Source organism: Rousettus aegyptiacus, unplaced genomic scaffold (assembly GCF_014176215.1).
Source record: "Rousettus aegyptiacus isolate mRouAeg1 unplaced genomic scaffold, mRouAeg1.p scaffold_m13_p_11, whole genome shotgun sequence".
NCBI lineage: Eukaryota > Metazoa > Chordata > Mammalia > Chiroptera > Pteropodidae > Rousettus > Rousettus aegyptiacus.
Window position 1 is genome coordinate 58,605,167 of NW_023416286.1, and position 13,238 is coordinate 58,618,404.

Genomic DNA, 13,238 nt, shown 5'->3' on the forward strand with positions numbered 1-13,238 from the left:
TTTTAATTTGGTTGTAACTTTAATGCAATTATGGAAGGAGGCGAACTCCGCTTTTACCTAGTTTGCCGTTTTAACCAGAACTCCAGCACTTCTTAGTTTACAGTTCTGTTTTTTCAGAAGTCTGACATGGGCCTCCTGGAGCTAAAATCACCATGTTGATAGGGCAGTGTCTTCATTGGAGGCTCTAAGGGTTAAATCAATTTACTTGCTCTTTCTGGCTTCTAAAGGTCACCTGCATTCCTTGGCGCATGGTCTCTATTCTCCACCTTCGAAACCGGCAACATAGCATTTCTCTGTGCCTTTCATAGTCGCATCTCTCTCTAACAGACTCTTCTGCTGTTTGTTTCCACTTTTCACATCCCTTGTAATTACATTGGACCAACTTAAATAACCCCCCTATTTAAAGGGTGGGAGATTAACAACCTTAGTTTTATTTACAACCTTAATTCTTCTGTGCCAGGTTACCTAGAATATTCACAGGTCTTGGAGATTAGGACATGACTATCTTTGAGGGGCCCATTTTTGCTTACTACAATAGTTAGAAAGTTTCTGTTTGTTAGTATTCGTATAGTATATCTCTTTCCTTTTAATCATTTTGAGTCTTTGTGTTGTAGGTATGTTCCTTGAAAACAGCACATAACTGGATTCCCTCTCCTCCCCTGTCTCCTCCCTTCCATCCATGAATAGAAAACTCTTCCAATGCAGAGTTTAGTCATTTTGCATGTATTCTATTCTGTTGATGATTTCTCTGAAAATTTACCATACATACTTGATATTAAAAAGACCAAAGTTAATCATTCACATTACCCTCCTCCTACACATTCAAGAATCTTTTACCTCTGCTCTCTCCCCTTCCATCTGAAATGCAATAGTTCTCCAGCTTCAATCAGTATTAGTTTCCTATGGCTGCTGTAACCACAAACTGGGTTGCTTAAACAACAAAAATTTATTGCCTCATGGTTCTGGAGGTAAAAATCCAGGATCAAGGCAGGATTGGTTTCTTCTGAGGGCTGTGAGAGAGAATCTTTTTTATGCTTCTTGCAGCTTCTGGTGGTTTTCTGGTAATCTTTGGAATTCCTCGACTTGTAGATATATTACCCCATGTCTGCCTTCATCTTTATAGGATGTCCTTCCTCTGTGTCCAAATTTCCCCTTTTTAAAAGAACACCAGTTATTTTGGATTAGGACCCATGTGAATGACCTCAGTTAACCTATCAAATTACATTTGTAATGACCTTATTTTTATATAAGGTCACATTTTGAGGTACTGAGTGTTGGGACTTCAACATATGACATTTTGGGAGATACAACTCAACTTATAATGACTCTCTACCTTGTTTTATGTACTTTTAATTAGACATTATGTTTAGATTTATTTATTTGCTTACCTAATATTTTGTACTCCTTTTCTTCATGTAGCTTACTCTTTACTTCTGGGTTCAGATTTTTCTTCAAGTTTACCTAGTCTTTTTTTTTTTTTAAGTCATCACTCTATTATATAACTGGTCCAATTAGACAATTATATCTCTAAAGAAAATACAAATTGATGAAAATTTCTACAACTATGAAGTATGAAAAATATAAATGAAATGATCCGTAAAGCATATATTTCCCTCAATGTTTAATTCCCTCTCCCTCAAATTCATGATCTCATTGTACTTCCCAAGAACAATAAATATGAAATATTTTTATTTGAACATATATATATACATATATATATATATACACACATTTGTTCATTTGCTTATTCATCTCTATACCCAACAAACATACAGTCAACCCATATTGATTGCCAGCCTTTGTGAAGACATTGCTATTGGGGAAATTCAAATGTATAGATTTATTCATGCAAGTAGACCTGTGCTATACTTATACTTAGTCTTGATTTATTTGAAAATGTCTTTATTATGTCCTCACTTTTTTTTTTTTTTTTTTTTAATGTCCTCACTCTCGAATGGCATTTTAGCTGGGTCTAGAATTTCAGGCAGAGGGTTATTTTCTTTCAGCACTTTGAAGCTATTAATTCAGAATTTTACAGTTTATTTTGTTACTGTTGTAAAGTTTACAATTGATCTCATTGTGGTTTATTCGTAGATTATATTTCTTTTTTTGTTGGTGGCTTTAAAGATCTCTCCGTTGTTTGCTGCAGTTTTACAACACTGTGGCTAGCTGTGGATTTACTTTTACTTATTCTACTCAGAATTCTTAGTTGTCTTGAATCTGCAGAGTCATGCCTTTTGTTATTTCCAAAAATAAAATTCACTTTAATATCTTAGAATGTTGCTTTTGCCTTATTTTCTCTATATTCTATTTCATTTTCTTCTAGAAATGTAAATTTTTATTTAAGTATAATATACATAGAAACATGCATGAATTAAGTGTTCATTTTGATGAATATTCACAAATTGAACACCCTGTTTAACCAACACCCTGACCAAGAAACAGAACAATTCCAGCTCCCTAAACACTTCCTCTAGCTCCTCTCAATCGCTGTCTACCTCTCCGTCAAGAGTAAGAAGTGTCTTGACTTTAATTTAGTTTTACCTAAGATTAGTTTTACCCGTTTTTGAGTTTTATAAAAATGAAACCATGTTGTATATAAACTTTTACTCTTTCACTCAACATTATGTTTATGAAATTTATCCATATTCTTGCATATCGTTGTAATTTGTAATTTATTCATTCTTGTTGGAGTAAAGTATTCCATTGTGTGAATTCCATCTAGAACTTTCATTAGAAACATTTTGGAGCATCTTTTCCATTCTTCATATCTTGATCTCTCTTTTATATTTTCCATCTTTTTTTTCTCTCTCTCTCAGGGATTTTATTGGTCCTGGGGAAGGGTTGGCAGGCAGGTAGCCCCTGACTCCTGCTGAGGGTGCCACAAGCTCTCGCTCTTTGCGGTCACCATTGATGGGTAGGTTCACATGCTCGGGGGAAGCCAGGAAGGCCTTGTGCTTGGGCTAGGCACTAAGGGAGCCACGTAGGCTGAGAGCAAGGGGAAGGAGTCCATGCAGCTGGGGGCCAGAACCTGGGGGTTCAACAAGAAGTCCAGCAGGTTGTAGTCAGCGAAGGAGATATGGGTACCCACGGTGAAGGCCTGGTCCCCCTTGTTCTGGGACAGCAGGATGTCAAAAGACTTCAGGTGCCCCGGCAGCTCCTTCACATAGCTCTCCTTGCTCACCTCATAGTGTAGATGAAGGTGACATATTTGTAGCGGATGTCCTCCACGCCATTATTTGCTCCGTCCACCATGGCTGCCTCCCGCTGGTCCTTTTCATACAGCCCGAGGGAGCGGCCCAAGTGGCGCAGGATGGGATTGGACTGGTACAGGGTGAGATCTCTACCCTGGAACTTGGGGAGCTGCCCATACAGACAGGAGGACTTGAGAGGGCCCTGCAGCCAGGTCTCCATGGACACCATGTCCTCCTTCCAGCTCTGGCTCTGGTCAGCAGGCAGCACGCCCTCGAACAGGGAAGTGGACGGTGCTGTAGGGTGGTGTGGTTGCGGTGTAGACAAAGACCGCGGTGGCCAAACTGCTCTGTTTTTCATGTTTTTAATTTTCTGCAAATTCTTCATATCTATATGTTGTCTGAGCCTCTACTCAGCTACATCGAATATGCTGCTTAACATATCAACCGAACTTTATATTTCAATGAGTCTTTTTAATAATTTTAACAGTTCTATTTGGCCCTTTAAAAAATATGCTTGTTTTTTTTCCAGAGCATTTACTTAAGTAAACTCAGATGACTCTTAAATGAAATTTTAGAGGATCTAATCTTGATCTTTGTTGTGTTTGCTGATTTTTGTTCTTGGTGCATTTTTTTTCCTCATCAATTTTATAATTTTGAATTAAGAGCTGATTGTTCAGGGGAGTTTTACATTTAGTGCAGTTTTGTTGGAGGATTTATCTTCAGAATGGTTACATGTGTGCATCTGCCTAGAGTCTTAAATTTGGATTTATCATAAAGTTGCGGCTAGCTTTCATATTAGTTTCTTGGTTTGGAGGTTTCTGGATTATAAAGGTAATATATATTAGAGTATATATATTGGGCTCGAATAATGTCCAAGCTGTGGTTCTGAATTCTCAAGTGATATTTTACTTTTTCTTGGCTCCAATATTAAGATAGACAACAACTTTTGTCTAATAAACTCTTTGTGATTCAGGGAAAGTTAAAAAGTGATGCAGTCAGCACTGTGACTTCCACATGTGGGTCATCTGACTCCACGACAAGAGAAGTGGACAGTGAATCCCTTTGGGAAAAACGGGGTAGGAGAGACTGTGGAAATTAAACAAGGATTGATAATGGAGTATTAGAGAGGCAGAGCAACAGACGAGCAGGTAAAAGGAGTGGAGTGGTCCCAGGGATAATTATTAGCACAATAAACATTTGTCTCAGTATCACATTTAAACCGTCTATTGACATAAGAATGTCTAAACCCATAGAGAATTTTTATATACATTTGTTTTGAGTCAAACAGAAAATATACCTGGAAGCAAAATCTCAACAGACTAAGAAAAATACTGAGAATAACAGTTCGCGGTTTCTTTAATGCCTTTGAGATTCAGGAGGGAATGTAAAGAATATTAAGTAAAGGTGGGAGAAAGAAAGACAGGGATGGGATTGTTTCTTGCTTGGTTTAGAAGGAGAGGTCTACAAGGGGACATTTCAAAGGTGTGTTTACCTAGTAGCACAGAAACAATGGGCAGTACTTGCTCGAGGTAAAAATAAGCCTTTTGGTAAAGAGGTTATATGCCTGGCGTGTGACTACCCACCCTGACCTGCTCAGTTAGGAATTTATGATCAGATCGCCTTGTGAGGTTACTTTTCATTCATAGAACTCTTTTTTTGGTTTACATATCTTTATGCTTGGCTTGAGCCCTTCTCTGGACTGAAGACGGTTCTAAATGACACAGGGCCTGGCCAGTCTCATTTTCAAAATTCTGAATTATGAGAAGTTGTCTTTAGGATTGTCTTAATGTCCTTTCTGACTTTTCCCACCCTACTTGCTAGGGTGTAGAGGATAGAGATCTGAGGGGACATTGCTTCTCAGTTCCAGCTCTTTGTTATTAAGTGGAAATATACAGCTTGGGCTGGAATTTGGGGATTTTTTTTTTTTTTTTTTAAAGAAAACATCTAAAAACATTGGCAACTCCTTTAAGTGTAAAAATGTGCTGTGCTAACCAAAAACACATCTGTGGGCCACATATGGCCTGCAGGCCACTGGTTTGTAACTACTACTTCTGCCTTCCAGAAACTTTGAGGTGCCTAAATTTTCTCATTCCGTGGCAGCTCTTATTCTTCCTCCAGGCTTACCTGTCAAATAATGTCTTGCTTTCCAAATTATTTGCATTGTTAATTCTCCACCAAATACCACATTCTTCGAATGACCATATTTAAACAAATTTTCACTAATGTGTAAGTGATGGATAGTTCTTCCTATAGAGAAAGAGAAAACCTCCCCCTTCCTACCTCTGATTTTTTTTTTTTGGCTGGTTGAATAATCAAATTGACATGAGATTGGTTGATAAGAGAAAGTTTAATTTAATTTTGTACACAAAGGAACCCCATATACACGAGAGAGTCAGAGACCCCGAATACATGAGAGGTTCAGAGACTAAAAAAGAAAATAAGGTATATATGACATTCTGAGCAAGATAAGGTACCTTGGGGCGTCACAGGGTCATTGCAGGATATTAAGAAGAGTGGATATTTAGTAAATAGAAATTTATCCTGTTCTATAGATAGGTTAAAAAAAAAATGGTTATCTCTGATAATCTCTTATTATGGGCAAGGCCCCTAGTTCAAATTCCTCTAAGTAGTTAAGGGTGGAGTGGGGTGGGATAGGGAGAAGTTTCTCTTGAGCCCTCAGGGTTTTGATTTCCTTGAGCTCAAAATACCACATACCACAGAGGTACATCTTGGGGAGACTGAACCTCTACATTTCCAAAATATGCTGGACCAAATTATAGTGCAGAGCTCTGGCAGTGGCGCTCAAGGAGCGGAGTCTCGTGTGCATGACCGACGCAGGCAGTGTGGAGTCAGTGAGTGAGGGCTTTGCGGCCAGATGTTCATACCTCATGCTTTTCCACTTTTGGAAAGAGCGATCCTGTCCAAGGGGCTTCATCCTTCTAGACCTTGGTTTTCTTATCCGTCCAACCAGGATAATTAATACCTGGCAAAGTTGCTATACGGCTGCTTTAATTTCTAGTATATACTCAATGCTATTTTTGTTCAGCTTATGGAAATTCTGTAGTTAGAAAAGCCCTTAGGAATCATCTAAGTCAAGTTCCCTCACTGTGTAGATTTTGTAGACAGGGAAGATTTTGGTTCAAGGGATTTGTCCAAGGTCTCAGCTAGCCAAATTGGGAATTCATTTGCAAAATTTATTTTTAATAATAAATATTATGGTGTAATAAAGTATAATATCCCATAGCTCATCTGTGAGGCAATATGAATTAGTTTATAAAGCAAGACAATGGCTCCAAAATCTATCAGGTTTAGAATATTGGGGACAAGATCTGGGTACTTGCACTCCGATCCTTTGTTATCTCTGTAACTTACTTAATCTCGTTAAGCTTTAGTTTAGCCTCAGGGAAAAGGCCTAGCAATATCTGTTTTGCCCATAGGACTATTATTTTGTTTCTGATGTGATTTACTTTAAAAATTTGAAGTGGAAACATAGTCTTGTATCTTTAAAAAATTTAAATTAACCCAAGATCATATGTTCATGACTAGCAGAAAAATCAGCATCTCTTTCTTGGGGCAACACCCCTCATCGTTTAAGAACCCATGGGGTATAGAGTTCTAAGGTGTGGGGTGGAGGTGGGTGGTCTGTGGCAAAGCCAAAGTAAATCAGTTTGCTGTTGTCACTGCACCTCCTTGTTGTACATTGTCACCATCAAAGCCACTTCTAAGCCTTCCAGAGACTTTCTACAATTTGGAAAAGGATATGTAACTGTACAAACCTTCACTTCTTTAAAATGACTTTTTCTCTTTCTCCTTGATTCAAATGGCCTTGGGCTCACTTGTGTCTTTTCTTTATCTTTCTACAGAATGCATGATTACTTCTTTAATCATTAAGCCCTTAGGTCAGTGTCTGAACAGCTTTAGGAACAAAGCCTCAGGTCTGTTGACCACAGAAATAGAGTTTTGGTTAAACTAAAGATAACTTCTTGCAGCTCCACACCCAGGAAGGCCAAAGGACCGTACCAGCATCCCCTTGAAGTCAGACAGAAGGACATGATGGCCGACATCAGGACCTGATGCAATTATCAACTGCTGTAGTCCTGACCAATCAATAGAGCCCATAACCCCAAATCCCTTAGCTACCATGACAAATGAGTTTTTCCCTATATGACCTATCCCCTAAATCAGCGATCCCCAACCACAGACCAGTGCTCCTAGGAGAATCTAATGCCTGATGATCTGAGCTGCAGCTGAGGCGGTGATGCTAGCTTTGGGGAGCTGCTGCAAATACAGATGATGTTTCACTTGCTCACCCACTGCTTACCTGCTGTGCAGCCTGGTTCCTAACAGGCCACACACCGGTAATGGTCAGTGTCCCTGGGGTTGAGGACCCCTGTCCTACAGCTCATCAAGGAGCCAGGTCTTTCAGCACTAACTCATTTGCGTCTCCAGACTTGGTGCCATTTCCTTGAATAAACCTCTGCTTTCTTTGCTGCAAACTCCATCCATGTCTCTTTTGGCTATTAATGTGGGTAGGTAAAATGAACCCCATGAGTTCGGTAACAGATGCCCCTTTGGGCAGACACAACCCTGTGGATTCTTGACTCTTAAAACTTGGGCTAGATTTCAGCCCACATTTTTTTCTTTGAGCTGTATGTCTCTGACCTCCACATGGTAGTGGCCGAGGTCGATGAGGACATCTGGGCGTGTACTGTCTGACAGAGGGAAGCTGGTGTGATGCTGACTGAGGTCTGTGCAAGCCATTGTGGATCTCTAAGGGACGACTGGCCCCTGACTTCCTTGGGCTCAGGGAAATGGCTCTTACAGTTCAGCTATTTCAGCTCCTCCAGATGCTGTTCCAGGAGGTGGAAAACATCTGGGCAATACCTGCATGGTCTCCTTCTCCTCCCTGGACAGCTGCACACCTCACCCTCAGGATACAGATGGTCTGAGTTAAGCCCCTTTCATGAACTCCAGGGGAATCTCCCCTTCACACCCCTTCCTTTATTTTAGAGACCTGCTGGTGATTTACCATTCTAAAGATGACACAAATGATTTCTAGAACATGACCGAGCAAAACAAAAAAACCAGTGCAGGCTAAATTTTTCCTTAAGATGTCTTGATACATGTAAGCATCATATTATGGTCTTTAAAAAAAAATTGCAGCTATGCTGTAGATAAGGTTGATTGTGAAATAAATAAGTCATTGGCATCATAATCTTCAGCAGGAGTCTCCAAGGATCTGGACCTTTCAGGAAATTCAGTAAGCTTTTTTTCAAATGGATTGGCTGTGGCTGTCACTTGCATATGAAATTGTAGTGCTGACTCACCCGTCCAATCTCTAGGAGCAGGAACAGATTGCTGCAACTCTCAGCTGGCCTCTCTTATGACACATGACTTAGTGCAAATAGATGCTGAGACTTAGGGGCCCATCCTTGGTCGGTGAATGGAATTGCTATTCTTGGGAGTTAACCACCTTGCCCACAGGGCTTTTCCTCATTAACATTGCTACTTTTTTCTCATCTGAAATCTTTAGCCCCCATGAGCTGGTGCCTAGGTTAGAATCCACAGCACCGCTGGACCCAAGGTAGATGATTATAAACAAGGAGGTTTATTTTTCTTTGTTTAGAATTCTAGCAAGGCTGACCAATTAAACAAGTGTACAATATGACCGAACTTCAGTTAAATCAAACCAAGGATTAAGTGAAAACACCAACCCGAAACATCAATCAATCAATCGATCAATCATTAACTTGAATAGACCACAGAGGCCTTGTTGCCTGGCTTGCTTCACCTCGTGACAGAAGGTTCAGTGACTTCTGACGTGGAAAGAAAGTTGGTAATGATTTCCCTGAGTGTGAATTAATTTATTTTCCCTGCACTGATAGTGAAGGGATGAAAGTGATGCTCTATCACCACCTAGTGATAAATATATGTATATCACCTACAATGCCCAGATGGGCTCCAAGATTATGGTGACACCCTCCAAATACAATAATGCACTTTGATGAAACGGGAGTGCAACAAATCACACGTGGCAGATACCAAAGTAGAATTACTCCAAGATTTTTCCTGATTCTGACTCCAATAGCTTGATAGCGCTGATGGGGGAAAGAAGTGGAGAGATGATATGAAGAACTTGTAAATTATTTGGGAAATTGAAATTTCATTGCATGTGAAATGGCAGGAAGTGAGCAAGAGGAGACTGGAAGAGCAAAAGAGGACAGTGCCCAGGAGCCAGCTCAGAATGCTATGCTATTGCTTTGTTTTGGGAAAGAGGGAACAATTAGGACTTTGGAGAGGTAGAGTCTAGGTTTTTTAGGAAATTTTGCTATTTCTTCTCCAAGATTTTCTGTCATTTGACTTGTGACGGGTCACAGAAATAAGCTAGATCTTAAATCAGTAGCAAGAAAGCTGTTTTATTTATTATTTTACATAAAAATATGACATCTCGTATCATTATTTTAATATTTTGGGCATCTGACTTAAAGATTAGAGGGGGTAAACCTGTTCAAAGAATGCTGGGATGCTACTGATAATTATTGCCAAATCTCTGTTAGGCCTTTCCTATGTGCCAGGCACCTTCCCAATTGTGCTCTGATGGAAGAGAAAACCACAACATTGTGAAAGGCTGAGGAGAGGGAAAGTGAAATGAGATGGAAAAGAAGGTGAACTGAGGCCACAAAGCAGCTGAAGGAGACCCTGAAGGAAGTAAAATGTAATGAGCCAAGAGTTTTTGTAATGCATCGCTGGCCAGTGTCTGCTTCATTTCTTCTCCAGGGAGCACTGCTTGCTGTCAGCACCCCTGAAGAGCAGGAGAACTTCTTGTAGAGCAGTGTGAGGTTTTTGAGGAAGGTAAGGCTAGTTCCCTCTTAGTCTTCCTAGGCTGCCATCCATGGAAAACAGGGTGGATACCTATTGTTTTGGCCTGCCCAGCACCATTCCTCTTTCTTCTGGGATAGCACTCAGGTTTTCCTTTGGGGAAATAACTCTTCTGGTCTCACTTTGTGTTCAAGAGGGACTGAGCTCATCTGCTGAAGCCAGGAGTTGGCGTGTCGCCTGCCCCTGGCCAGTGAGCATGTCCCACCCATTCCCCAGCCACTATAAGTGATTGAAAGATGGACATATGAATGTCCTGCCCAGGAATTTAGTAAGAGACAGGGTTGCTAACTGGCCGATGTAAGCCTGAAGCTGCTGGGACCATAATACGGACAAAGCTTGCTTGCAAAAGAAGCCAGACCAGAATCAGCTCACACATAGAGTGTGAGGCACCAGGTCTTGAAGTTCTGTTTTGAGACACTCAGTTCAGTTGTGTCTGAAGTCAGTCATGCCCCTAGACTTGATGGTTATTCCGGTGAATTCTGTTTTGACTAAGTCAGTTTAATTGAATGTTTCTCATGGCACCTGAGAGAGTACTGCCCAAAATAGAAAGCATCTCAGTTTGATAACTCAGGTTATTAACATCATACTTATGTGACTTCAGTTGCTAATTTAGTTTGTACATGATCCAGTTAGCATTGCTGAGAGGAAGCTACGTTCTTTGAACATCTCTAATGAAAGCAAGGTTTTGAGAAAGCAAGAATGCTGAACTACAGACCCTTCTCACAGCAAACAGAACAATTCCTTCTGAAGATGGATTAGCATTGTCATCTCTATATACAAAGAATGTTCTGGAAAAAACAGGTGATATATTTAAGATAGTAATAATTTATGTTTCCAAATGAAAACTATTTCAAAACTAGCCGGCATGTATCCTGAATTGTGTTGAAATAATCGGTGTAATAAAACTGCTGGGAATACTGAAATCCAATTATAAAATTCGAATGCATTATAGACCAAATACATTTCATTGAATCGTATAAGCTTTTAAAGAGGTGTGGAATCAAAATCTTTCAAAAAAAAGTAACTTTAACATTGAAAAGTAGTATGGTAGTAGTTTATTTTCCTACAAAATAATTAATAATAAATGAAAATCTTTCATCAATATCTTTCAGTATAAACAGTGCCTAAGTACTAATCTGATTCCAGAAGTTCATTATTTTTAAACAATTTATAACGGGACCAATTTCAGTTATGCACTTTGATACAATATGTTTTGGAAGAAAATTAAACTTATGACACAGAGGAGGTGTGAAATGTGTTCTATGAATAAATTGGAAACTTGTCTGCTTGATCTGAGGACAGATTGAGACATCTATCAAAAACACTATAGAAAAAATATCTCCCTGGTTTTATAATCAAATAAAAATTTCTAGTTAATATTTCCAGGATGTAGAGGCTGTCGGTTTTGACAGATTTTCAAAAATCAATATTTCATATAGAGTTTGAATTGAAGTCCTGAAATGATTATATTTTCAAACTCTTAAAAACATTAGGATTATGATAACAGTAAAAATAGGACGAGACATAACTTAAACATGTGTTTAAGGGAGATTGAATTTACATATAAAACATTCTCAAAGACCCAAACATCTTTGAATCATGGTACATAAATCACCTATATCTCACTGCAACAGATTTTATTTATTTTCCAACAACTGAAAAGTAACTCATCAATATCATGTAATTATTGTGGAGTGGAATGTAGTTAAACTAGTAATCCCTCAAGGACTTTGATGACAGAGATACATAAAGTTTATGAGCCTAGGAGTCACATTTCAAGTAGTGTTAATAGCAGTATTTGAATAAAAGTCCCCAGACAATTAAACATTATTTGGCCTGACTTTGCTTTGGAGTGCCTTAAAAGAAAACTTTTGTCAAAGCTTTATCTCTTTAGTCAAGCTTACTCGAGACTGACGTAAATATGATGATCATTTTTCTTCTCCAAATTCACATAGGATGGATACTGAACTCTTCATGATCTTGGTTTATTTCAGACACATGAACTACATTTCTCCAACTCTTGAGTAAGATGGGTAGGTTTCTTGTGGACCATTGTTTCTGTTACTCTTTGTAACCTCACATAGTACCATGTATAATTTCATTCACTTATTTAATAAATATTTACTGGGCAGGACACTGTCTGGAATCTCAAGGAACTCACAATTTAATGGAAAGACATTAGCTTCCAATAACAGCGCACTTTCAAGGGTGCTCCATTGCATAGGGAAGCCATATTGAGAAATAGCTAATGTCTGTGTTCAAGGCTCAAAATCTCTCCAAGCCTCAGTTTTCCCATCTGCAGCCCCCTCATAGAATTGTGACACAGATAAACTGTGGAATATGGTTATCCACTGTTTCTGAATTTATCTTATAGTTTAGTTATATGGAAACACTAAGTCAATCAATCAATCAATCAATCAATCAGTTGTTACCTATCACTGTCTGTCTGCTACTTTTGAATTCTTGGTGAAGAAATTTGATTAGCTCAGTTTGAATTAGGTGGCTACTCCTGGTCCAATGACTCTGTGGCTGTTTCTGTATGACATGGCTGCCAGAAACCCACCTCTATGAAGTGGGAGATTACAGAGCCATTGTGAAATAACAAATACAAACCTTATTACACTTACATGCAGATTGTGTTGTGATTAATAAAATGCAAATCAATATAGTGCATTAAATTAATAATTTATTTAAACATATATAGCAACATGACTATTATCTTGTAGGGTTCTATAAACTTTTTTAATATTAAGAAGATATTTTGAACTTGAAAAGTCTGGAAATTCCTGCTCTAAGGAAGAAGCATTTATGCAAATATTTACAGGCTTACTACAAAAATGAGAAAATGCAAGTGTTCTGGAGATTAGTTGGACAACAGTGTGAATGTATTTAATATTAGTGAACTGCACACTTAAAAATGGTTGAGATGGTAAATTTTATGTTATATGTATTTTACTGTAATAAAACAGTTTTTTTAAAAACAAGAAAATACAGACATCGGACTCACTGAAACATTTTCAAATTTGATAAGTTTTCTTATTTAATAGTCAAATGTCTCAGTCCAAAAAGCACTTGATTCTATCAGGTCAGATTTATATATATATAAAATTATATATATATATATAAAATTTCATATATATATAAGGACAAAGTATTATGCATAAA

General features: G+C 38.5%; 1 pseudogene; it reads right to left on the minus strand.

Annotated features, from left to right (window-relative positions):
• Positions 1–2,923: 2,923 nt before the first annotated feature.
• LOC107499218 lies at positions 2,924–3,423 on the minus strand (annotated as a pseudogene).
• Positions 3,424–13,238: the final 9,815 nt, after the last annotated feature.